We start from the raw sequence: 24,649 nt of genomic DNA on the forward strand, positions 1-24,649 counted from the left end.
ACCTGACAAGATCGAAGCTGTTGTGAAGGCTCCCGCTCCGGAAAATGTATCCCAGTTGAGGTCGTTCCTAGGGTTGATTAACTATTACCATAAGTTTCTGCCAAATCTATCCACGGTGCTGCACCCGCTGAATGCTCTTTTGCAGAAAGAAGTACCATGGAAGTGGAGCGAGGACTGTAAGAAGGCCTTTCGCAAAAGCAAGGCATTGATCACCTCAGAGGAAGTGTTGGCTCACTTCAACCCAACGCTACCTATTCGTTTAGCTTGTGATGCTTCTCCTTATGGTATTGGAGCAGTACTCTCACACAAGTTGCCAAATGGCTTGGAAAGGCCAGTCGCACTTGCATCCAGATCATTGACCTCCGCTGAGCGCAACTATGCTCAGATAGATAGGGAGGCTCTCAGCCTGGTGTGGGGAGTAAAGAAGTTTAATCATTACCTGCAGGGCCAGAAGTTTACACTGCTGACAGACCACCAGCCGTTGGTATCCATATTCAACCCTAAAAAGGGCGTTCCCATTATGACAGCGCAAAGGCTACAGAGGTGGTTCCTTTTCCTAGGGGCACACCAATATGACATAGAATACAAAGGATCAAAACAGCATGGGAATGCTGACGGTTTATCGCGCCTACCGTTGCCAACGGTAGAAGAGGCGCCTACAGTGGACCCAGTGGAGATGTTCCACTCAACCATAGTGGAATGTCTACCAGTAACAAATTCTACCATTGAAAAGGAAACGAGAAATGACCCGACTCTCTCACGAGTCTACGATTTAACGGTGAAGGGATGGCCAGCACATGGCGAACCACTGTTGCCAGCATTCTCGCAAAGAAGAGAACAGCTGTCAGTGTGCCGAGGAACCTTGATGTGTGGATCCAGAGTGGTGATTCCACCCAAACTCCAGTATAAAGTGCTAAAGGAGCTTCACGAGGGGCATCTGGGTGGAGTGAAAATGAAGAACCTAGCCAGAGCGTTTGTGTGGTGGCCAGGTATCGATGGAGACATCGAAGAAATGACCAAGAACTGTCTAGGATGCCAGAAGGTCTAAAACGCCCCACCACAAGCCCCTCTACATCCATGGGAGTGGCCCTCATCTCCATGGCAAAGGGTACATATCGACTTTGCTGGTCCATTTATGGACTCAATGTTCTTAATCGCGGTGGATGCACACTCCAAGTGGCCGGAGGTAATAAAGATGTCCTCCACCACCACGGAAAAAACCATCACAGTATTAAGGACCATATTTGCCAGGAATGGGCTGCCGGAACAGATCTGTTCTGATAATGGACCGCAATTTGTGTCCGAAGAATTCAGGAAGTTCTTAAAAAAACAATGGGGTTAAGCACTACACGTCCGCCCCATACCATCCCGCCACCAATGGATTAGCTGAAAGGTTTGTCCAGACCTTCAAGAAGGCCATAAAGGCCATGGGTAATGAAGACATAAATCTACAACATAAGGTAGATAACTTCTTGTTTGCGTACAGGAATGCAACACATGTGGTTACAAACCAAACTCCCGCCATGATGTTTTTCAATAGAAGACTAAGATGCCGGCTGGATTTGATCAAGCCAAACATCAGAAGGGACGTAGAGAACCGGCAATTTCAAGGCATGAATGAAAGGCCAACTAGAACCTTCCAGATAGGTCAACAAGTTTTGGCCCGAGACTACCGTACCGAGAAATGGCAGCCTGGAACTATTTGCACACGACTAGGACCGCTGATGTATACCGTGGACATTGGTGAAAGCATAATAAGGCGCCATGCTGACCAGATCATAGAGTCATCCAAAAAGGGACAACCTACACCACAACTCTATACGCCTAATGATGAAGCAGAGATGCCCATAGTATCTACCTCCGATCCGGTGATACTGGAACCAGATGAACCCGACACTGGCATTCAAGCCGAATCGACCTTGCCAAAAGAACCTACTACACCACCGAAAACTACAACACCACCGAGGCGTTATCCGGACCGAGTCAGGAGGCCTCCTCAGAGACTGAATCTGTGAACTGTTTTTACATGAAGTTGTATATATATGTTATTATGTTATGTTTAATGGGGAATATATACTGTTAAGCTAAAAAGGGAGGATTGTGGTGTATGTAACCGTTCCACCTTTAAGAGAACTATTTTAAGAGTTGCACTACTTTATCTTGGCTGCTGTATACTGTAATACCGGTGGTGACCACACCGGTATATAAGTGCTGTGTAATGATTTATTGGGCAGTTCAGCCCTGACCTTCGACTTGTAAAGACCTGTTAAAATTTACTCTTGTGGTCTGTGTAGTAATTCTCACTATAACACACAGACGTAACAGTATCTACATTTCCCTGTACCTTATATGATCAATAAATAGACTCATAACACTTTCTGATAGGACATCTCTGGATTCTGATGGTCCCCTCTGCAGTTTTGAGTGCCCTCCATCCCTAAGTTGGTGTTGTAATAGTTTGTTTTGGACTGATACTCACAGGATTTCTTCCATCCTATCTCCAAGAATCCCATCCTGTCTGTGGTCATAGGATGGCTTCTGAGATTTTGTGAATGGTGAGGAATCCTCATAAGCACCCGAAACACAACGTTAAGTCATATGCTCCAAGATAAAATCTTGCTTTTTTTGGTCCAACTGGATTGATCTAAATGTGCCATAAATTTCATAGATAAAGTTAGCTACTAAAATATTTCTTTCTTAGACAATTCAAGCTATTTTAGAGGATGCAGAATAAACAAAATTTTGCCCATATCCTGTTGAAAGAAAATCTGACATTATAATACACACATGGCAAAGAACACTTCAGGAAACCCTTCATTACTTTCCACTCCAACACAGCTGCACCTCATTTGCCACTATCACAAGATAAGTCAACTGTTTCCTAAAGAAATTTCTTAGGTCATTATTTTCATCAATAATTTTGCCAATTTGAGGTGTTGCAGTGAGTTAGCACACTGCCCTATCACCTTTAGGACCAAAGTTCAAAAGCCCAAGTTGATAACATGATAGTCCTCTCTGTTTGCTGGTTGTGATAGTTTTATGTGAATTATGTAGTTTCAATCCAGTTCCAAATAGGTATGGACCCATAATGCAAAACTGACCTTAATTTAACAATAATTGCGCTCAGAAATGACACAACAATGGTGGCAGCATCCATTCCCACCATGTGGTGGAAGGAGCAGCCTTCTTATTGCCACCATAGGAAGTGGGAGGACAATGCTTATCCAACACTTTATCTGGAAATTGTAATTTGATCCAGTCATTGTCAGGCAGGCTACAGAGTTCGGAGAATGTACAGCTCTAACACTACTGATTTCAAAGAACAGACAGCGCTAACACTACCGAGTTCAGAGAATATACAGTGCTAACATTATTGGGTTCAGAGAACGCACAGCTCTAACACTCTGGATTTCAGAGAACACACAACGTTAACACTGCCGAGTTCAGAGAATGCACAGCACTGACATTACCAAGTTCGGAGAAAGAACAGCTATAACACTCTGGAGTTCAGAGAGAACACAGTGCTAAAACTATTGAGATCAGAGAACACACAGCATGCTATAGGCAAGGCTAAGCAATCCCACAATCAACGATCAGATCACAGCTCTGCAGTCCTGCCACATCCAGTCGTGAATGGTCTTGGACCATTAAACAACTAACGGGAGGAGGGGGCTCCTTGAATATCCCCATCCTCAATGGTGGTGGAGCCCAGCACATGAATGCAAAAGACAAGGCTGAAGCGTTTGCAACCATCTTCAGCCAGAAGTGCCGAGTGGATGATCCATATCGGCCTACTCCTGGGGTCCCCACCATCACAGAAGCCAATCTTCAGCCAATTCGATTCACTCCACGTGATGTTAAGAAATGGCTGAGTGCACTGGATACGGCTATTGTGCTGAAGACTTGTGCTCCAGAACTAGCTCTAGCTCTAGCCAAGCTGTTCCAGTACAACTACAACATTAGCATCTATCCGACAATGTGTGAAACTGCCCAGGTATGTCCTGTCCACAAAAAGCAGGACAAATCCAATCCGGCCAATTACTGCCCCATCAGTCTACTCTCAATTATCAGCAAAGTGATGGAAGGTGTCGTTGACAGTGCTATCAAGCGGCACTTACTCACCAATAACCTGCTCACTGATGCCCAGTTTGGGTTCTGCCAAAACCACTTGGCTCCCGACCTCATTACAGCCTTGCTCCAAACATGGACAAAGGAGCTGAATTCCAGAGGTGAGGAGAGAGTGACTGCCCTTGACATCAAGTCAGCATTTGACCGAGTGTGGCATCAAGGAGCCCTAGTAAAACTGAAGTCAATGGGAATCGGGGGGAAAATGCTCCACTGGCTGGAGTCCTACCTAGCACAAAGGAAGATGGTTGTGGTGGTTGAAGGTCAATCATCACAGTCCCAGGACATCGCTGCTGGAGTTCCTCAGGGCAGTGTCCTAAGCCCAACCATCTTCAGCTGCTACATTCAATGACCTTCCCTCCAACATAAGGTCAGAAATGGGGATGTTCGCTGATGACTGCACAGTGTTCAGTGCCATTCACAACTCCTCAGATAATGAAGCAGTCCATGCCCGCATGCAACAAGACCTTGACGACGTTCAGGCTTGGGCTGATAAGTGGCAGGTATCATTCACACCACAGAAATGCCAGGCAATGACTATCTCCAACAAGCGAGAGTCTAACCACCTCCCCTTGACATTAACATTGTCGAATCTCCCAACATCAACATCCTGGGGGTCACCATTGACCAGAATCTTAGCTGGACCAGGATAGAATCGGAACCGAGGATGACTTGCTTCCACATTAAAAATGAGTTCTCAGGTGACTGATGACAGTTTCTGTCACAGGTGGGGCAGACGGTGGTTGAAGGGACGGGTGGGTGGGGTGCTTGGATTGAAGTGCGCTCCTTCCGTTGTTTGCACTTGGCTTCTGCTTGCTCCCGGTGAAGAGACTCGAGGTGTTCGGTGCCTTCCTGGATGCTTCTCCTCCACTTTGTGCGGTCTTGGGCCAGGGATTCCCAGGTGTCAGTGGGGATGTTGCACTTTTTCAAGGAGGCTTTGAGGGTGTCCTTGAAGCATTTCCGCTGCCCACCTGGGGCTCTCTTGCCGTGTCGGAGCTCCGAGTAGAGCGTTTGTTTTGGGAGTCTCGTATCGGGCATGCGGACAATGTGACCTGTCCATCGGAGCTGATTGAGCATGGTCAAAGCTTCGATGCTGGGGATGTTGGCCTGAGCAAGAACACTGACGTTGGTGCGCCTATCCTGCCAATGGATTTGCAGGATCTTGTGCAGGCAGCGTTGGTGGTACCTCTCCAGTGCTTTGAGGTGCCTGCTGTACATGATCCATGTCTCTGAAGCATATAGGAGGGCAGGTATCACTACTGCTCTGTAGACCATGAACTTGGTGTTGGGTTGGAGGTCCTGGCCTTCAAACATTCTCTTCCTCAGGTGACCAAAGGCTGCACTGGCACACTGAAGGCAGTGTTGGACTTCGTCATCGACGTCTGCCCTTGTTGACAGTAGGCTCCCGAGGTATGGAAAGTGGTCCACGTTGTCCAAGGCCTTGTCATGAATTTTGATAATTGGGGAGCTGTACTGTGTGGTGGGGGCAGGTTGGTAGAGGATCTTTGTCTTATGGATGTTTAATGTAAGGCCCATGCTCTCATACGCTTCGATGAAGGTGTTGACAATGGTTTGGAGTTCGGCCTCAGAGTGTGCGCAGACACAAGTGTCGTCTGCATACTGTAATTCGATGACATAGGATGGGACAACCTTGGACCTGGACTCGAGGCGATGGAGGTTGAACTGTTTCCCGTTTGTTCTGTAGATTAGCTCCACTCCAGCGGGGAGCTTACTGACGGTGAAATGGAGCATTGCAGCAAGGAATATCGAAAAGAGTGTTGGTGCGATGACACAGCCTTGCTTGACCGCGGTCCATTCGTGAATTGGAACTGTGGTGGATCTGTTGGTCAGGATCACGGCTTGCATGTCATCGTGAAGCAGGCGGAGGATGGTGACAAACTTTTGAGGGCAGCCGAATTTGAGGAGGACACTCCATAATCCCTCACGGTTGACAGTGTCGAAGGCCTTTGTGAGCTCAAAGAAGACTGTGTACAGTGGTTGGTGCTGCTCCCTGCATTTCTCTTGTAATTGACGTGCAGTGAAGATGATGTCCATTGTGCCCCTTAGTGGGCGGAATCCGCATTGCAACTCTGGGAGGAGCTCTTCAGCCACTGGGAGAAGGCGATTGAGGAGGATTCTTGCGATGATTTTCCCTGTGGCAGACAGCAGGGAGACTCCTCTGTAATTACTGCAATCGGACTTGTCACCTTTCTTGAAGATGGTCACGATTACGGCGTCTCTGAGATCCCCTGGCATGCTCTCCTCCTTCCAAATAAGAGAAATGAGTTCATGTATTCGCGCCAATAGTGCTTCTCCGCCATGTTTTAGTGCCTCGGCGGGGATTCCATCTGCTCCTGAGACCTTAAACATTCACTCCCTCCAGAACCGACATACCTTGGCTGCAGTGTGTAGCATCTACAAGATGCACTGCAGCAACTCACCAAGGCTTCTTTGGCAGCAACTCCCAAACCCGCAGCCTCTTCCATGCAGAGGGACAAGGGCAGCAGGTGCATGGGAACACCACCACCTCCAAGTTCCCCTCCAAGTCACACACCATTCTGACATGGAAGTATATCGCCGATCCTTCATCGTCGCTGGGTCAAAATCCTGGAACTCCCTCCCTAACAGCACTGTGGGAGTACCTTCACCACACGGACTGCAGCGGTTCAAGAAGGTAGCTCACCACTACCTTTCAAGGGCAACTAGGGATGGGCAATAAATGCTGGCCTTGCCAGCGATGCCCACATAAAAAAAAACACAGTGCAACACTGCTGAATTCAGAAAACGCACAGCTCTAAATCTCCGGAGTTCAGAGAACACACAATGCTGAAACTATTGAGATCAGAGAACTCACAGCGCTAACACTACCGAGTTCAGAGAACACACAGCGCTAACACTACCGAGTTCAGAGAACACACAGCGCTAACACTACCGAGTTCAGAGAACACACAGCGCTAACACTACCGAGTTCAGAGAACACACAGCGCTAACACTACCGAGTTCAGAGAACACACAGCGCTAACACTACCGAGTTCAGAGAACACACAGCGCTAACACTACCGAGTTCAGAGAACACACAGCGCTAACACTATCGAGTTCAGATAAGAAGGGGTGAGGCCATGGAGGGATTTCAATATGGGGATGAAAATCAAGGTACTGCTGGACTGGGAGCCAATGTAGGTCAGTGAGCACAAGGGTGTTGGGTGAACAAGATTTGCTGCACATTAGGATACATGCAGCAGAAATTTAGATAAGCTCAAGTTTATTGAGGCTGGAAGATGGGAGGCCAGCCAGGAGAGTATTGGAATAATACTCTCAGTGGCCTATTCCTGTTCCTATGTTTCTATGCAAGGGTAATTAAAGGATATGGAACCAAGGCAGGTAAATGGAGCTAAGATACAGATCAACCATGATCTAATTGAATGGTGAAACAGGCCTGAGGGGCTGAATGGCCAGGAGAGTATTGGAATAGTCGAGTCTGGAGGTAACAAAGGTATGGAGCCAGAAGCTCAGCTCAGGGTCAAATAGGATGCCAAAATTGCGAACTGTCTGAGACAGTGCCCAGGGAGGGGAATGGTATCAGCATCGAAGGAATGCAATTTGTGGCAGGGGCACAGGGGCAGTAACTGTTGCCACTACAGAAGTGACAACAGCTCTTATACCTTCCTCCTAATGTTTCACTGGTGGCTACATTGATCTCCTGGATGGCCAGAGGAGCATAGGAACAGGAGTAGGCCATTCAGCCCCTCAGGCCTGTTTCACCATTCAATTAAATCATGGTTGATCTGCATCTTAGCTCCATTTACCTGCTTTGGTTCCATATCCTTCAATTACCCTTGCATAGAAACATAGGAACAAGAATAGGCCACTGAGCCTCTCGAGCCTGTTCCATCATTCAATGAGGTCATGGCTGATCTGTGACCTAACTCCATATACCCACCTTTGGCCCATATTCCTAATGCCTTTGGTTAACAAAAATCTATCAATCTCAGATTTAAAATTAGCAATTGATCTAGCATCAATTGTCATTTGCAGAAGAGAGTTCCAAACTTCTGTCACCCTTTGTGTGTAGATCTATGTACCTGGACACCCAAGTCTCTTTAGACCTCTACTGTTTTTAGCTTTTCACCATTTAGAAAGTACCTTGCTCTATTCTTTTTTAGGTCCAAAGTGGATGACCTCACATTTGCTTACATTGAAATCCATTTGTCACAGTTTTGCCCATTCACTTAATCTATCGATATCCCCTTGTAATTGTATGCTTTCATCTACATTGCCCACAATGCCACCTATCTTTGTGTCACCAGCAAATTTGGATATATGGCTTTCTATCCCATCATCTAAGTCATTAATAAATACTGTGAATAGTTGAGGCCCCGACACAGATCCCTGTGGGCCACCCCTAGTCACTTCCTACCAATTAGAGTACCTACCCATTATCTCTACTCTTTGTCTCCTGCCACTCAGCCAATTTCCTAACCAGGCCAATAATTTGCCTTCAATTCCATGGGCTTTTACCTTAGTTAACAGGTTCTTATGTGGTACTTTATCAAATGCCTTCAGGAAGCCCATATAAATAACATCCATAGACATTCCCCTGTCCACAACTTTAGTCACATCCATAAAAAATTCAATCAGGTTTGTCAGGCTTGACCTACCTTTCACAAATCCATGCTGGCTCTCTCTGATCAACTGAAATTTTTGAGGTGTTCAGTCACCCTATCTTTAATTATAGACTCTAATAATTTCCCGACAACAGATGTTAGGCTAACTGGTCTATAATTCTCTGGTTTCCCTCTCTCGCTATTCTTAAATAGCAGAGTGACACGCGCAATTTTCCAATATAAAGGAACGGTTGATTTTGCTATCCCTTGCAAGTTTCTTTTCATACTCTCTTTCTTTTTGTAGCTCTTACTATCTGTTTTGTGGCCCTTTGCTGTTCTTTGTATCTTTCCTATTCGCCAGGATCTGTGCTATTTTTTGCATTTTTGTATGTTTTTTCTTTTAGCTTTATGCTGTCCCTTACCTCTTTAGTTGTCCATGGCTGTTTCCTTTTTGGCAAGTGGAGCTCTTGCTCCTCAGGTGTATAAACTGGTTCTGTATCACATTCAATTATTTTTTGAAAATCTCCCACTGATCTTCTGTCATTTTACCCATTAACAGATTTGTCCAGTTTACTGTGGACAGTCTCTGTCTCATACCATTAAAGTTGGCCTTACCTAATTCTGGAATGTTAGTAGCTGTTTCAAGTTTCTCCGTTTCAAACGTTACGTTGAAGTCGATCATGTTATGATCGCTATTGGATAAATGTTCATGCACTGTTAGGCTGTTAACTAAATCTGGCTCATTACTCATTACTAAATCTAATATGGCTTGCCCCCTTATTGGTTCTAGGACATATTGTTGTAGAAAACTAACCCGGACACACACAAGATTTTCACTACCTTTCTGACAGGTGCTAGTGTGCTTATCCCAATCTATATGAAAGTTAAAATCCCCCATTAAAAAAACGCTGCCTATACTACACACTTGTCTAATCTCTGTATTTATACAATCTAGCACTTCACAGCTGCTACCAGGGGGCCTATAGACAACTCTCACTATCGTCTTACTTCCTTTCCTATTTCTTAATTCTACCCATAAATTCTTCACTGCCTGCTTACCTCTCGTTATATTCTCTCTTATCATTGAAGTGATTTCATCCTTAAACACTAAGACTACTCCTCCCCCTCTACCATTTTCCCGATCTTTCCTGTAGACCTTATAACTTGGCATATTTAGTTCCCAGTCCTGACCGTCTTGTAGCCATGTCTCAGTAATGTCTACCATGTCATACCTTCCAATTTGAATTTGGGGCTGCAGTTCATTCTATTTATTCCTTATACTCCGTGCGGTTGTATAAAGAACGCTTATTTGGGCCACACACCCTAGCCTGTCCTTCAGCTCTAATGTTTTACTCACATGTTTCTTATTTCCCTCTCCTGGTTTAACCACTTTACATCTTTCAATTTTCCCTTTACCTGTAGTGCCTAAAGCTACAGGTAACAAAAATCTATCACTCTCAGTTTTGAAATTTTCAATTGACCTAGTCTCAACAATTTTTTTGAGGAGAGAGTTCCAGATTTCCACTACCCTTTGTGTGAGGAAGTGCTTCCTGACATCACCCCTGAACGGCCGAGCTCTAATTTTAAGGTTATGCCCCCTTGTTCTGGACTCTCCCACCAGAGGAATAGTTTTTCTCTATCTACCCTACCAAATACTTTAATCATCTTAAATACCTCAATTAGATCACCCCTTAATCTTCTATAGTCAAGAGAGTACGAGCCTAGTCTATGCAACCTGCCCTCATAATTTAATCCTTTTAGCCCGGTGTCATTCTGGTGAATCTGAGTTGCACCCACTCCAAGGCCAATATATCCTTCCTGAGGTGCAGTGCCCAGAGCAGGATGCAATACTCCAGATGGGATCTACCCAGAGCTCTGTACAGCTGTAACACAACTTTCACTCATTTGTATTCCAGATTTCCAGCATCCACAATATTTTGCTTTTGTAATAGAAAAGATGCAACTGCATGCATGCTTAACACGAGCACTGCCCACATATATATGTGTATGGAGTCACACCGGGAGGAAAGCAACAACGGTGAAACAGCCGAGAGCACCTGTGCCCACATTGCACCCATAAAACCTCGGCTTCAGTGCTTAGGTGGCTGGGAGGCTCTCTCGTGTGACAAAAAGCGCAATGAGCTGGTGCAGCATTTTATTCTCATGGTTTTTCCTTATTGAAATGTCCCAAGCCTTTTGAACCCCTTGGATGGCCTCATTGCTTAACAGGCAACAATCGGCAACCTTCAAGTGCCTGTAGGCGAAATTGACCCAAGCCCCCAGAGGTTACATGTATTGGGAAGTCTGGGGGGTCATACAATAGCTGCAGCCATCTCTTGTGATGGGCCAGATGAGGCACCAGTCAGTCCCCATGTAACAGACTGCTGCCAGGGCTGTTCGGGTGTGTGAAGCGGAGTGGTGTGCTTGCACACATTGCTGGAGTCCACAGTACCAGTTGCAAACTCAGCGCAGTCAGGAGGTGAGAGGATAGGAGCTGTGTCACCCACGGATGGTGGGGTGGTGGTGACGTCGTCCTCATGATGTACAATGGCGGGGATAGAGTCAACAATGGCAGTTGGAACAACAGGGTTGGCTTTCTCAACAGGCACTTCAGTGAAGCTCAATGACATGCTGCATGGCTCAGCAGTGCCCTCAGAACTTTCCATTCAAGGTTCCTCTCCTCGTTGCAACCTGCAAATATGGCTCCAAAACCATTCCATCGTCCATGTGAAGCGCTCCATTCCTGTGCTGGTCAGGACGAACTACAGGTGGTGCCATGCGTTGGATGCAAGTCAGTACTTCTTGGCGCTGGTGAGGGGGCGTGGATGGGTTTCAGTTATGACAACACCAGCACTTGTGACTGCTTGCACGAAAGTTTGTGATGTTCGCCAACGGCTCGCGGGGGCAAATCTCTCCAGAGGCAACCACAAATGCCTCTGGACTACAACTGCATGTTTGCAAAGGTGTGAATACTGAAGCCAGAAAGTGCAGTGGCAGATAGCTCAATCATCACATATCTGCAGATTATACTCCTTGTCACCAAAAGTCACCGTGACTATCAGCCTCCTGCTGCTTGATACTCACATGATCCACATGCCAGTGATTCTGGACATTTGCATACAAAGAGTGTAGATCCAAGAATTCTGTAAACCACTTGAAGGAGGCATGCTGCAGGGATGTAGCATAGGTACACTCCTTATCCAGGATGTCATTGTGTAAACCAGGCCATTGACACACTCCGGCATTTATGAGGAAGAATGGAGTAGGTGTTTGATCTTCCTGTTCTCTGACGCAGAGCCTGGAATTTTTCCGTTGCCGAGCAGGCGGGTTTGGGGGCAGGTCGGCAGTTAAATTAACGGAAATTGACAGTGCATCTGGAACCCACCGTCATCCCGCCGATTTCCATATTTAACTCGTGTGCATTTGGAGGCATGCCACGGGACCTGCTCGGGAGAGGCAGGTGACCTCATTCAAGTACTTAAATGCTTACTGAGAGACCTTTAAGAGGGATTTTAACAGCACATTTTGGTTTTAACTTCAGGAGCAGCAGCAGCCAGCACACCAACAGCAGCAGCAACCACAACAGCAGCCTTCTTCTCACTGACCTGACGCTCTACAGGAGAGAGGGGGTCAGCGCAGGGGTGCACCGCGCCGGAGGTGATACCCCCAACACAGGGTTTACAGGCAGAGGATGAGCTTCCTGGACATGGCTGAGCAGCAGTGCTTCAGGAGGTTCAGGCTATCGTGCCAGGTCGTTGTAGACATTTGTAGCTTGCTGGAACAAGACCTGCTGCCCAGATGACCTGGTGGACATGCCTTACCAGTGGCTGTCAAAGTCACCACCGCCCTCAACTTCTTCGCCTCAGGCTTCTTCCAGGGATCTGCAGCAGACATTTGCAGGTTCTCGCAGTTGGCCGCCCACAGATGCATCACCCAGGTGACCGATGCCATGTTTGAAAAGTCAGCCAATTATGTCAACTTTGCCACTGATGAAGCCAGAGTTACTGAGTGGGTGCGCAGCTTTGCGGCTCTGGCTGGCTTCCCACAGGTGTAGGCCATCATCGACTGCACACATGTGGCCATCAAGGCACCCCCAGATCACCCAGGAGTGTTTGTGAACCACAAGGGCTTCCACTCCCTCAATATGCAGCTCGTCTGCAACCATAAAAAGATTATGATACATGTGTGCGCCAGATTCCCTGGCAGCTGTCACGACTCTTTCATGCTGTGCCAGTCCACCCTCCCTCAGCTCTTTGCACCTCCAAACAGACTTACCGGCTGTCTGCTTGGAGACAAGGGCTGTCCACTGAAGACGTGGCTGATGGCACCCTTGAAGAGGACAAGTAATGAGGCCAAGGAGCGTTATAATGACAGCTACATGTCCACCGTATGTATCATAGAGCAAGCAATCGGCATACTGAAGATTCACTTCAGATGCCTTGACAGATCTGGAGGAGCCCTTCAGTACACACCAGCCAGTGTCTCCAGAATCAACATAGTGCAGCAGTGAGGATTGGAGCTGCAGGAGGAGCAAGGAGCAGAGCGCACAGCCTCTTCGGAGGAGGAGGCGGAGGAATAGGTGGAACAGGAGGAGGAGGAGGAACAGGTGCTACATGAGCAGGTGGAGGAGCAGGAACCTGAGGTGGAGATGGCACCTGCAGCGGTGCACATTGCTGCCAGGGATGGCCTCATCATGGCCAGGTTTACTTAACTTGCTCCAATGCACTTATATGGCTGCCACATGCTGTGCTAAGTTCCCTCCTCCGCCCCCCCAATCATCACCATAAAGCTTCCCTACAATGACTATGCCATTCCTGTCACCCAAACCACCATTGCTCGAGGCTAAGTAATGCCTCACAATTCACTGCAAGTGACAAAGCCACTTCGAAGGTAGCAGGCACAAATGGACAAGACCGGAATGTGGTGCAAAGGAATACATTTATCTGTTTCATAAAAGTAACTGAAACTTATCACTAACATTTGTTAGTGCTAACATGTGCATACCCTTGTGCATCTAGGATTGTGTCTTTTTTCTTTTCCAAGTGCTTCTACGAGGCGCAACCATTGTGGCTTCAGAAGAGGTAGAGGCAGGCTGCTCAATTCAGGATCCAAGGAAGCATGTGGGGCTCTGACTGAGGGGGAGGCAACGGGGGAGAAGTGGGAAGTGCTTTGAGAAGAGCCCCCACTTCCATGTCCCCTATCACCACCGTCCCTCTCGTGAGCCACCCGCACTCCCCTGCTAGCAAGGAGCTGGAGAGCACCTTGGTGCACAGCAGTGGGACGATGAATGCCCAGGTCTACATTTGTATCCCTCCTAGAGATGAGGGCCTAGAAATTCATTGTAGCCACTTTTGGGGCGGTAAAGTCGGGCGGCCGCTAAAGTTTGCGCCCACCGCCAAATCGAGGCCAGTTCTCCGATATTCATTAGCTTCGCCCTAAGAGTTTGCTCGAGCGCTAAAACTGGCGCTGCACGCCTCTCTTTAGGTGCTAAGCCGGCAGGCCGGGGCGCTAAACCGGAAGTTGGGCGCAGGGCAGGTGCGGCGAGCTGCTGATTGACGGCAGACACTCTGGCTCCGGTGAGCCCTTAAAGGGGGAGGGTGGATTTGTTTTTTTGAAAGGCCGACACTGGTGTATTTGTGCTTTTGGGGAGGGTTTCCCTCCATCAGTTTGTTATGTGTTCCCGGCACACCAGTCCCAGTCTCCTCCTCCTCCTCCTCCTCCTCCTCCTCCTCCTCCTCCTCATCATCATCATCATCATCATCATCATCATCATCCCAGCCAGCCGTACATTTCTAGTACAGGAGAGCCCTTTAATTTGCGCTCCCCACGGCCCGCATCAGCTGTGTACCGTTCCACTTCACAGTCGTTAGGGCCGCCCGGCGCACAATGGGCCGGCGCGAGTGAAATTCCGGTTCGGGGCGCACAAAGGGCGTTGCACGACGAAATGACGTCATGATCTGCGCGCGCAGCAGGGCACGTGCTAAGACTTTGCGCCGGCGCTAAATGTGTACTGAAGTTGGGGTGAGGCGCAGATCGCGCTGCGCCCGGGCGCTAAGCGCCTAGCACTCGAGATCTACTCCTCCTAAGGCGCTAACGGCTGGCGCGCCCAACTGAATTTCTAGGCCGAGGTCTATGAGCGTCTGCCATCTGTTGTCCACAGCAAGCATGTGCTTGTGTGACTGGCGCATTTGCTGCTCCATGCAGTTGGCCATCCTTTCCATGGAGCAGCACTTTGGCTCTGAGATCGCGGTCTCCGTGAAGCAGTACGCATAGTGTACGCCATCAGAAGCCTTGTAAAAGGCCCCGTAAGTTCCGGATTTCCGCCTGCAACCCAAAAACACTTTCACTGGTGCAGGGTTGGGCTATTTGCCCAACTACGGCCTAGCAAATGCCCACAAAACCCTTACACCTGGTAAAAGAGGGCATAGGGCCTGCTTTTACCAGCGTAAGGGTTAATGTAAATGTTAAATTAAAATATTTTTTTTTTAATTACACAAACACTTGAAATTAGTTTATGTAAATTTTGGCCCAATTAAAATGTTTCAAAAAATTAAATTTTTATTTTAAATGCTTCATTAAAGGGACTTTTAATTAATTTTGAAAATGGGAACATTTATTTTTATTTCAGTTGTGTAAATTATTTATTTATTGGGGTTCCCCCTCTTCTTAGGCAGTCCCTCGGAACCGAGGATGACTTGCTTCCACATTAAAAATGAGTTCTCAGGTGACTGATGAGTCCAATGCGGGACCTACAGTCTCTGTCACAGGTGGGGCAGACGGTGGTTGAAGGGGCGGGTGGGTGGGGTGCTTGGATTGATGTGCGCTCCTTGCACTGCCTGCGCTTGGCTTCTGCTTGCTCCCGGTGAAGAGACTCGAGGTGTTCGGTGCCTTCTCGGATGCTTCTCCTCCACTTTGTGCGGTCTTGGGCCAGGGATTCCCAGGTGTCGGTGGGGATGTTACACTTTTTCAAGGAGGCTTTGAGGGTGTCCTTGAAGCGTTTCCTCTGCGCACCTGGGGCTCTCTTGCCGTGCCGGAGCTCTGAGTAGAGCGCTTGTTTTGGGAGTCTCGTATCGGGTATGCGGACAATGTGACCCGTCCATCGGAGCTGATCGAACGTGGTCAAAGCTTCGATGCTGGGGATGTTGGCCTGAGCAAGAACACTGACATTGGTGCGCCTATCCTGCCAATGGATTTGCAGGATCTTGCGGAGGCAGCGTTGGTGGTACCTCTCCAGTGCTTTGAGGTGCCTGCTGTACATGGTCCATGTCTCTGAGGCATACAGCAGGGCGGGTATCACTGCTGCTCTGTAGACCATGAGCTTAGTGCCGGGTTTGAGGTCCTGGTCTTCAAACATTTTCTTCCTCAGGCGACCGAAGGCTGCACTGGCACACTGAAGGTGGTGTTGGACTTCGTCGTCGACATCTGCCCTTGTTGACAGTAGGCTCCCAAGGTATGGAAAGTGGTCCACGTTGTGCAAGGCCTTGTCGTGGATTTTGATAATCGGGGGGCAGTACTGTGTGACGGGGGCAGGTTGGAAGAGGACCTTTGTCTTGCGGATGTTTAGTGTAAGGCCCATGCTCTCGTACGCTTCGGTGAAGGTGTTGATGATGGTTTGGAGTTCGACCAAGTTTGTTCTGTAAATTAGCTCCACTCCAGCGGGGAGCTTACTGACGGTGAGATACAGCATTGCAGCAAGGAAGATCGAAAAGAGCGTTGGTGTGATGACACAGCCTTGCTTGACCCCGGTTCATACGTGAATTGGGTCTGTGGTGGAACCGTTGGTCAGGATCACAGCTTGCATGTCGTCGTGAAGCAGGTGGAGGGTGGTGACAAACTTTTGAGGGCAGCCGAATTTGAGGAGGACACTCCATAATCCCTCATGGTTGACAGTGTCGAAGGCCTTTGTGAGATCAAAGAAGGCCATGTACAGCGGTTGGTGCTGTTCCCTGCATTTCTCTTGTAATTGACGGGCGGTGAAGATCATGTCCATTGTGCCCCTTAGTGGGCGGAATCCGCATTGCGACTCTGGGAGGAGCTCTTCGGCCCCTGGAAGAAGACGATTGAAGAGGATTCTTGCGATGACTTTCCCTGTGGCAGACAGCAGGGAAACTCCTCTGCAATTACTGCAATCGGAATTTTCAACTTTCTTGAAGATGGTCACAATTACGACGTCTCTGAGATGCCTTGGCATGCTCTCCTCCTTCCAGATAAGGGAAATGAGGCCCACATGATTACAGGGACACTTCCGAACTGCCTGCATTCCTGGGATCCTTGGGCCTTTATGCAGGCCTAGAACCTGAAGACGCCGAAGCCCTGGAGCCAGCAAATAGGTTCATATTTTTTTTCGGGTCAGAGGCGTACCAAGTTTCAGCCCATCATCGCCATTGCCTGCGACATGGTAACATAGAAACATAGAAGATAGGAGCAGGAGTAGGCCATTCGGCCCCTCGAGCCTGCTCCACCATTCAATGCGATCATGGCTGATCATACAAATTCAGTACCCGGTCCCTGCTTTCTCCCCATACCCCTTGATCCATTTAACCTTAAGAAATATATCCAACTCCTTCTTGAATATATTTTATGTATTGGCCTCTACTGCCTTCTGTATTAGAGAATTCCACAGGTTCACCACTCTCTGGGTGTAGAAATTCCTCCTAATTTCTGTCCTAAATGGCCTACCCCTTATCCTTAGACTGTGACCCCTGGTTCTGGACTCCCCGACCATCAGGAACATCCTTCCTGCATCTAGTCTGTCCAGTCCTGTCAGAATTTTATAAGTTTCAATGAGATCCCCTCTCATTCTTCTAAACTCCAGCGAGTACAAGCCCAATCGTCCCAATCTCTCATAAGTAATTCCTGCCATCCCAGGTATCAGCCTGGTGAATCTTCGCTGAACTCCTTCCATGGCAAGAACATCTTTCCTCAGATAAGGTGACCAAAACTGCACACAATACTCAAGATGTGGTCTCACCAAGGCCCTGTATAACTGCAGCAAGACATCTGTGGAAATATGATTTTGCCCTTACTGGTGCATGATGGGATACTTGACATCTAATGTATTTTTGTACCATGGCCGCTGGACTAAAGTCGAGTCAGCAGCAATTAACGTAATCTTCTGACCTATTGCATAAGTTAATCACAAACTGCCAGAACAATACATTGCAGAACTATTGGGTAACCGCACCGTGTTTTGTACGCTTGCAAACTGAGAGGTGATAATGACATCTGGTCAAAGAATGAAAAATTCTGTTAAAGGTTAATCTTGTTTCCTTTTATCTGCATGAATACTGAACTAACTTTGTACAGAGTTGACTAACTAACTTTTATACATGATCATATGGAACTTGTTTTCTTCACTGTATAAATATGAGCTGAAAACTGTATTTGGTCGGGGTAGTTATTTCAGCCGCTTGTCTGAATGCTCTCCCCTTGTATACAAGTAAAAATAAAGCTCTGCTTATCTGACGGTACTTACTTGTTTCAGTCTTACTCGGAGTTGAGATTTCGACACATCCTTGTTCCTGTACTCAAACCCTCTCGCTATGAAGGCCAACGTGCCATTTGCCTTCTTAACCGCCTGCTGCACCTGCATGCTTACCTTCAGCGACTGGTGCACAAGGACACCCAGGTCTCTTTGCACTTCCCCTTCTCCCAATCTATTGCCATTCAGAAAATAATCTGCCTTCCTGTTTTTGCCACCAAAATGGATAACCTTGCATTTATCCACGTTATATTGCATCTGCCATGCTTTTGCCCAATCACCCAACCTGTCCAAATCATACTGGAGTTTCTCGGCATCCTCCTCAAAGCACACATGCCCACCCAGCTTTGTGTTGTCTGCAAATTTGGAGATATTACATCTAGTTCCCTTGTCTAGATCATTAATATATATTGTGAATAGTTGGGATCCAAGGACCGATCCCTGCGGTACCCCACTAGTCACTGCCTGCCACTCGGAAAAAGACCCGTTTATTCCAACTCTTTGCTTTCTGTCTGCCAACCAGTTCTCTAGCCAAGTCACTACCTTGCCCTCAATCCCATGTGCCTTAACTTTACACGCTAATCTTTTATGTGGGACCTTATCGAAAGCCTTCTGAAAGTCCAAATACACCACATCTACTGGTTCTCCCTTATCTATTTTGCCAGTTACATCCTCAAAAAATTCCAGTAGATTAGTCAAGCACGATTTACCTTTTGTAAATCCATGTTGACTTTGTCTGATCCTGTCACTGTTTTCCAAGTGCTCTGCTATTACATCTTTTATAATGGATTCTAGCATTTTCCCCACTACCGATGTCAGGCTTACCAGTCTGTAATTCCCCGTTTTCTCTCTACCACCTTTTTTGAATAGTGGGGTAACATGAGCTACCCTCCAATCCATGGGTACTGTTCCAGATTCCATCGAATGCAGTAAGATGATCAGCAAAGCAACAACTATTTCTAGGGCCACTTCCTTAAGTACCCTAGGATGTAGATTATCAGGCCCTGGGGATTTATCGGCCTTCAATCCCATCAATTTCCCTAACACCATTTCCCTACAAATACTGATTTCTTTCAGTTCCTCCCTTTCATCAGAGCCTATGTTCCCCGACATCTCTGGGAGGTTATTTGTGTCCTCCTTTAAGAAGACAGAACCAAAATATGTATTTAATTGGTCTGCCATTTCTGTGTTCCCCATTATAAATTCCCCTGATTCTGACTGCAAGGGACCTACGCTTGATTTCACCAATCTTTTTCTCTTCACATATCTATAAAAGCTTTTACAGTCAATTTTTATGTTCCCTGAAAGCTTACTCTCATATTCTATTTTCCCTTTCTTAATTAATCCCTTTGTTGAATCCTAAACTGCTCCCAATCCTCAGGTTTACTGTTTTTTCTGGCCAATTTATATGTCCTCTCCTTGGATGTTATGCTATCCCTAATTTCCCTTGTTAGCCACGGTTGAGTCACCTTTTTTGTTTTATTTTTATGCCAAACTGGGATGAACAAATTCTGTAGTTCATCGATGCGGTCTTTGAATGTTTGCCATTGCCTATCCACCGTCAATCCTTTGAGTGACATTCCCCAATCAATCCTACCCAACTCGTACCTCAGCCCATCATAGTATGCTTTATTTAAGTTTAGGACTCTAGTCTCTGAGTCGACTACTTCATTCTCCATCTTAATGAAGAATTCGATCATATCATGATCGCTCCGACCCAAGGGGCCTCGTACAACAAGATTGCTAATTAATCCTTTCTCGTTACATAATACCCAGTCTAAGATGGCCTGATCTCTGGTTGGTTCCTCGACATATTGGTCCAGGAAACCATCCCTTAAACACTCCAGGGATTCCTCCTCCACAGTATTGTTACTAATTTGGTTAGCCCAATCTATATGTAGATTAAAGTCACCCATGATGACTGCTGTGCCCTTATTGCACGCTTCTCTAATTTCCCTTTTAATGCCATCCCCAACCTCTGCATTACTGTTTGGAGGTCTATATACCACTCCCACTAACGTTTTCTGCCCATTGGTATTTCTCAGTTCTACCCATACAGATTCATCAGAGCTAATATCCTTCCTTACAATTGTGTTAATCCCTTCTTTAACCAGCAATGCTACCCCACCTCCCTTTCCTTTTTGCCTATCTTTACTGAATATTGAATACCCCTGGATGTTGAGTTCCCAGCCTTGGCCACCCTGGAGCCATGTTTCCGTAACCCCAATCAAATCATATTTGTTTACCTCTATTTGCGCAGCTAATTCATCCACCTTATTACGAATGCTCCTCGCATTAAGACACAGAGGCCTAGAAATTGGGTATAGCCCCGCTTGAGGTGTTAGAACTGGCGCTGCGCAAAGTTTATAGCCAGACGAAACTTATCGCTGCCTGGCGAGATATTGGGTTGCATTGCCCCCAAAGGGGATTGAGGCGCGAACTCAGACGTTGCACGGGGCTCCCAAGGCGCAAAAGTTCAGGCGCTACCCAATATCGGCGTGGACGGGCACAGCGCAGGTGATCTCAATTACCGGAAACCACGAGACTTCCAGGCGCCGGCCGGCTCTTAAAGGGGTGGGTCAGTCAGCCTGAGCTGCCACACTCAACGCCCTGTAGGCCTCAGAATCGGCGCTCGCCCTTCTCTGGCGCAAGAAACTTGGTCAGGATGGAGAAGGTGAGACAGAGAGCAGAGCGCTTCAGCACTGAGGCTCTGGACCAGTTGGTGTCTGCAGTTGAGCGCCGTCGAGATGTTCTGTATCCTGACAATGGCAAGAGGCCGAATCAAAAGGCTTACCGGCGATCTTGGAGGGAGGTTTCTCAAAGGGTCAACTCCAACAGCATGTCGACCAGGACCCCTGTTCAGTGCAGGAAGAAATTCAACGACCTCACTCGGGTCGTTAGGGTGAGTGCTGGTTATGCAAACTTCTGATTCCCTCCATCTGCACCTGACTTCGAGCACCCTGTTGCCATGATGCCCCAATGACCATCTGTCAGCAAGCACCCATGGCCCTTTCTGGGCACACACATGGACATTTCACTCAAGGCCACATGTAAGGGCTCTTGCACCATGGGGGGCATGCGATGATCTCTCAAGGCCTCATGTAAGGGCTCTTGCACTATGGGGGGCATGCGATGATCTCTCAAGGCCTCATGTAAGGGCTCTTCCACCATGGGGGGCATGCGATGATCTCTCAAGGCCTCATGTAAGGGCTCTTGCACCATGGGGGGCATGCGATGATCTCTCAAGGCCTCATGTAAGGGCTCTTGCACCATGGGGGGCATGCGATGATCTCTCAAGGCCTCATGTAAGGGCTCTTGCACCATGGGGGGCATGCGATGATCTCTCAAGGCCTCATGTAAGGGCTCTTGCAACATGGGGGGCATGCGATGATCTCTCAAGGCCTCATGTAGGGGCTCTTGCACCATGGGGGGCATGCAATGATCTCTCAAGGCCTCATGTAAGGGCTCTTGCACCATGGGGGGCATGCGATGATCTCTCAAGGCCTCATGTAAGGGTTCTTGCAGCATGGGGGGCATGCGATGATCTCTCAAGGCCTCATGTAAGGGCTCTTGCACCATGGGGGGCATGCGATGATCTCTCAAGGCCTCATGTAAGGGCTCTTGCACCATGGGGGGCATGCGATGATCTCTCAAGGCCTCATGTAAGGGCTCTTGCACCATGGGGGGCATGCGATGATCTCTCAAGGCCTCATGTAAGGGCTCTTGCACCATGGGGGGCATGAGATGATCTCTCAAGGCATCATGTTACAGAACTTCCCCTTCTTTCCCCTGCAGTCCAAGCTGGCGGCGAGGTGAAAGGACCAGACTCGAACCGGTGGCAGACCTCCACAAGTCGTCACTCTGACGGATCTCGAGGAGAGAGTGCACCAGATTCTTGGAGGATGTCTGTCTGGACCTGTTACCACTGCAGCTGCCGACCCCATTTCCGACAGTGAGGGTAAGGCGCTCTCCTTTTTCAGCTGTTTCCTTCCACTTGGTCCCCCCGCCAGCATGCTTCCTCAGTGTGCAGCCATGTCAGAGCCTAGCCGCAACCTGTCATGCCTTTCTGCCAACCTGTCCTTTTGCTAAAGCCACTCTTCCACCTCCCTGCTTTCAGATGATGCATCACCAACTCGGGCTCAACGCCCTGAAGCTGCCAGTGCCAGTGCCTCTGGAGGCGAGGATCAGGAGGAAGCCGGACCATCCGTTCCAATCTCAGGGGAGCATACACATCTACAGACTGGGGATAGTAGTTCCCTGGAGGGGAGGGGGGGGCGGTTCTGAGGATCAGCCAGTTGCCGGAGCAAGCGGCATGCAGCAACGCAAGGGGGATAGGCAAGTTTGGCCACCGTCTCCCCGGAGGGCAAGGCAGGTAGTGATGACTGCTGCAGAGTGCAGAGGAGGTGCGTCGCCTGGCTGAAATGAGCACCCAGGCCCGGCTCAGGCACACTGAGCTGATGGCTGCAGTGGGGAGGATGCCTCAGTCAATAGATACACTGGCAAAGAGTGTGTTGGACTTCGGGGCAACAATGGAGAGGACTCTCCAGGGCTTTGGGGCAACAATGGACAGGACTCTCCAGGGCTTCGGGGCAACAATGGACAGGACTCTCGAGGGCTTCGGGGCAACAATGGAGAGGATTATCCAGGGCTTCAGGCCATCAAATGAGAGGACTCTCGAGGGCTTCGGGGCAACAATGGAGAGGACTGTCCAGGGCTTCGGGCCAACAATGGAGAGGACTGTGCAGGGCTTCGAGGCTGCTATGGAAACGACTGTTCAGGGCTTCGGACAATCCCTGGAAAGGTCTGTCCAGGGCTTGTCCGAGGCAGTGGAGCGGTCGGCACCGGCCTTGTCCGAAGCAATGGAGAGAACTGTCCAGGGCTTCTCCGAAGCACTGGCACCTGGCTCACACGTCCTCACTGCTGCCACGCAGTCACTTGCCGGCCTCGTCCACACCCAGATTGAGGCAACGCGAACTCTCACTGCAGCCACCCTATCTGCATCAGCTAGGATCACCCCGGGCCCTTCCAGTCCCATACAAGGCCAGGAATCAGTGGAGCATGCGATTGTGGCGGATGAGCCGAGCCGGTCCCCTCAGAGAGCCAGTGTGTCGTCCGACCATGGTGCAGGTGTCCTCTCTCGGCAGGTGACCATTGCACATGCCAGCGCTGGTACGTCTGCAGTGCAGCTGCCACCACCTGCAGGGAACACTGCTTCAAGCCATGCTCAGATCAAGCATCCTGCGTCCGCACCCTCCAAGCCCAGAGGTTGGCCAGGCCGTCCCTCAGGGGCTTCTGCGCTTCCACACAGTCAGCAGGCATCCCCCAGCCTTCACCCCGCCACTGGGGTTCACTTACGTAGGAGCAGCAGGGAGGGAAGGGGCCGACCGCGAAAGAGAAGTCGTTCTCCATCAAGGGGCCAGCAGTAGAGGGAGGTGCTGAGAGGTTTCTTTTGCCAAATTCAAGGACACCCTCACCTGTTGTAATTGTTGGAAATGATTTGTTTAGTTTTGCGGCTTTGCCGAAGAGTTAACTGTTATTTTGTTAGTTATGGTTTCTGTTGACATGACGTTGTTTTGCTGTAATGAAAGACTTTTTTGACAATAAAGAGATGTTTTAATGTGCTATGGTGCACGTAACTAATTACAGTGATGCTGGCCTTCAGAGGCTTTCAAACATCCAAAGTGCGCAGGAGTAAAGACACTCATCATTCCGCCAGAGGGGCCTCGATACGAGTCCTGATGAGCCTCTGACGGATGGCCCTTCCACTTTCAGGAGCCCTTCCATCTTCCTCCTCCTCCTCCTCCTCCTCGTCCGCAAGCTCCTCCTCCTCCTCCTCCTCTGCCTGCTTCTCCAGGGTCAGAGGGAAGGTGATGAATTGACGCCTTCGCCTATAAAGGGCAGCTGCAACTTGCCGGATGCAACAGTGCACTGCAACCTGAGAGATATTCGCAATGTCCCCAATGGCTGACTGAAAGGATCCATTGCCATAAACATTGAGGGCAACAGTCAGTTTAACGGCCACCGACAGAGAGGTCCTGCACCGTAGACGCGGCTGCAGATCCTCAGCAAGCAGGTGGCACAGCTCAGTAACAACGTCCCTCCCGATTCGGAGCCTTCGCACACACTGCTCCTCCGACATGTCAAGGTATGACACCTGCTGCCTAAAGACCCTCGCAGCATAACCTCGGATTGGCCGACCTCCATTGCCCCTCCTCCTCCTGGCCAATCCCGGCCCTCTCTCCCGCCGTCTCTCTGCCCCTTCATAGTGTTCGGCCATGAGGCCGTCGCCCTCCAAAGCATCTCCCATTCCGATGCCAGTTGGTCAAAAGGCTGTTAGGTCTAGTGCTCCAACTGCTCCGGGCAGGTTTGAGGGTCCCAAGTACTCTAATGCTAAATTCAAAAAACTCTGCTCCACAGTAGCTCACCAACTCTCTCCACC

General features: G+C 48.6%; 1 pseudogene; it reads right to left on the reverse strand.

Annotated features, from left to right (window-relative positions):
* Positions 1-11,083: 11,083 nt before the first annotated feature.
* LOC147123142 (uncharacterized) overlaps positions 11,084-24,649 on the reverse strand; it is a 30,068-nt pseudogene continuing 16,502 nt past the window's right edge.

The sequence above is a fragment of the Somniosus microcephalus genome, chromosome 2 (genome assembly GCF_052327205.1).
Source record: "Somniosus microcephalus isolate GS21.2 chromosome 2, FLI_Smic_1.0, whole genome shotgun sequence".
Taxonomy (NCBI): domain Eukaryota; kingdom Metazoa; phylum Chordata; class Chondrichthyes; order Squaliformes; family Somniosidae; genus Somniosus; species Somniosus microcephalus.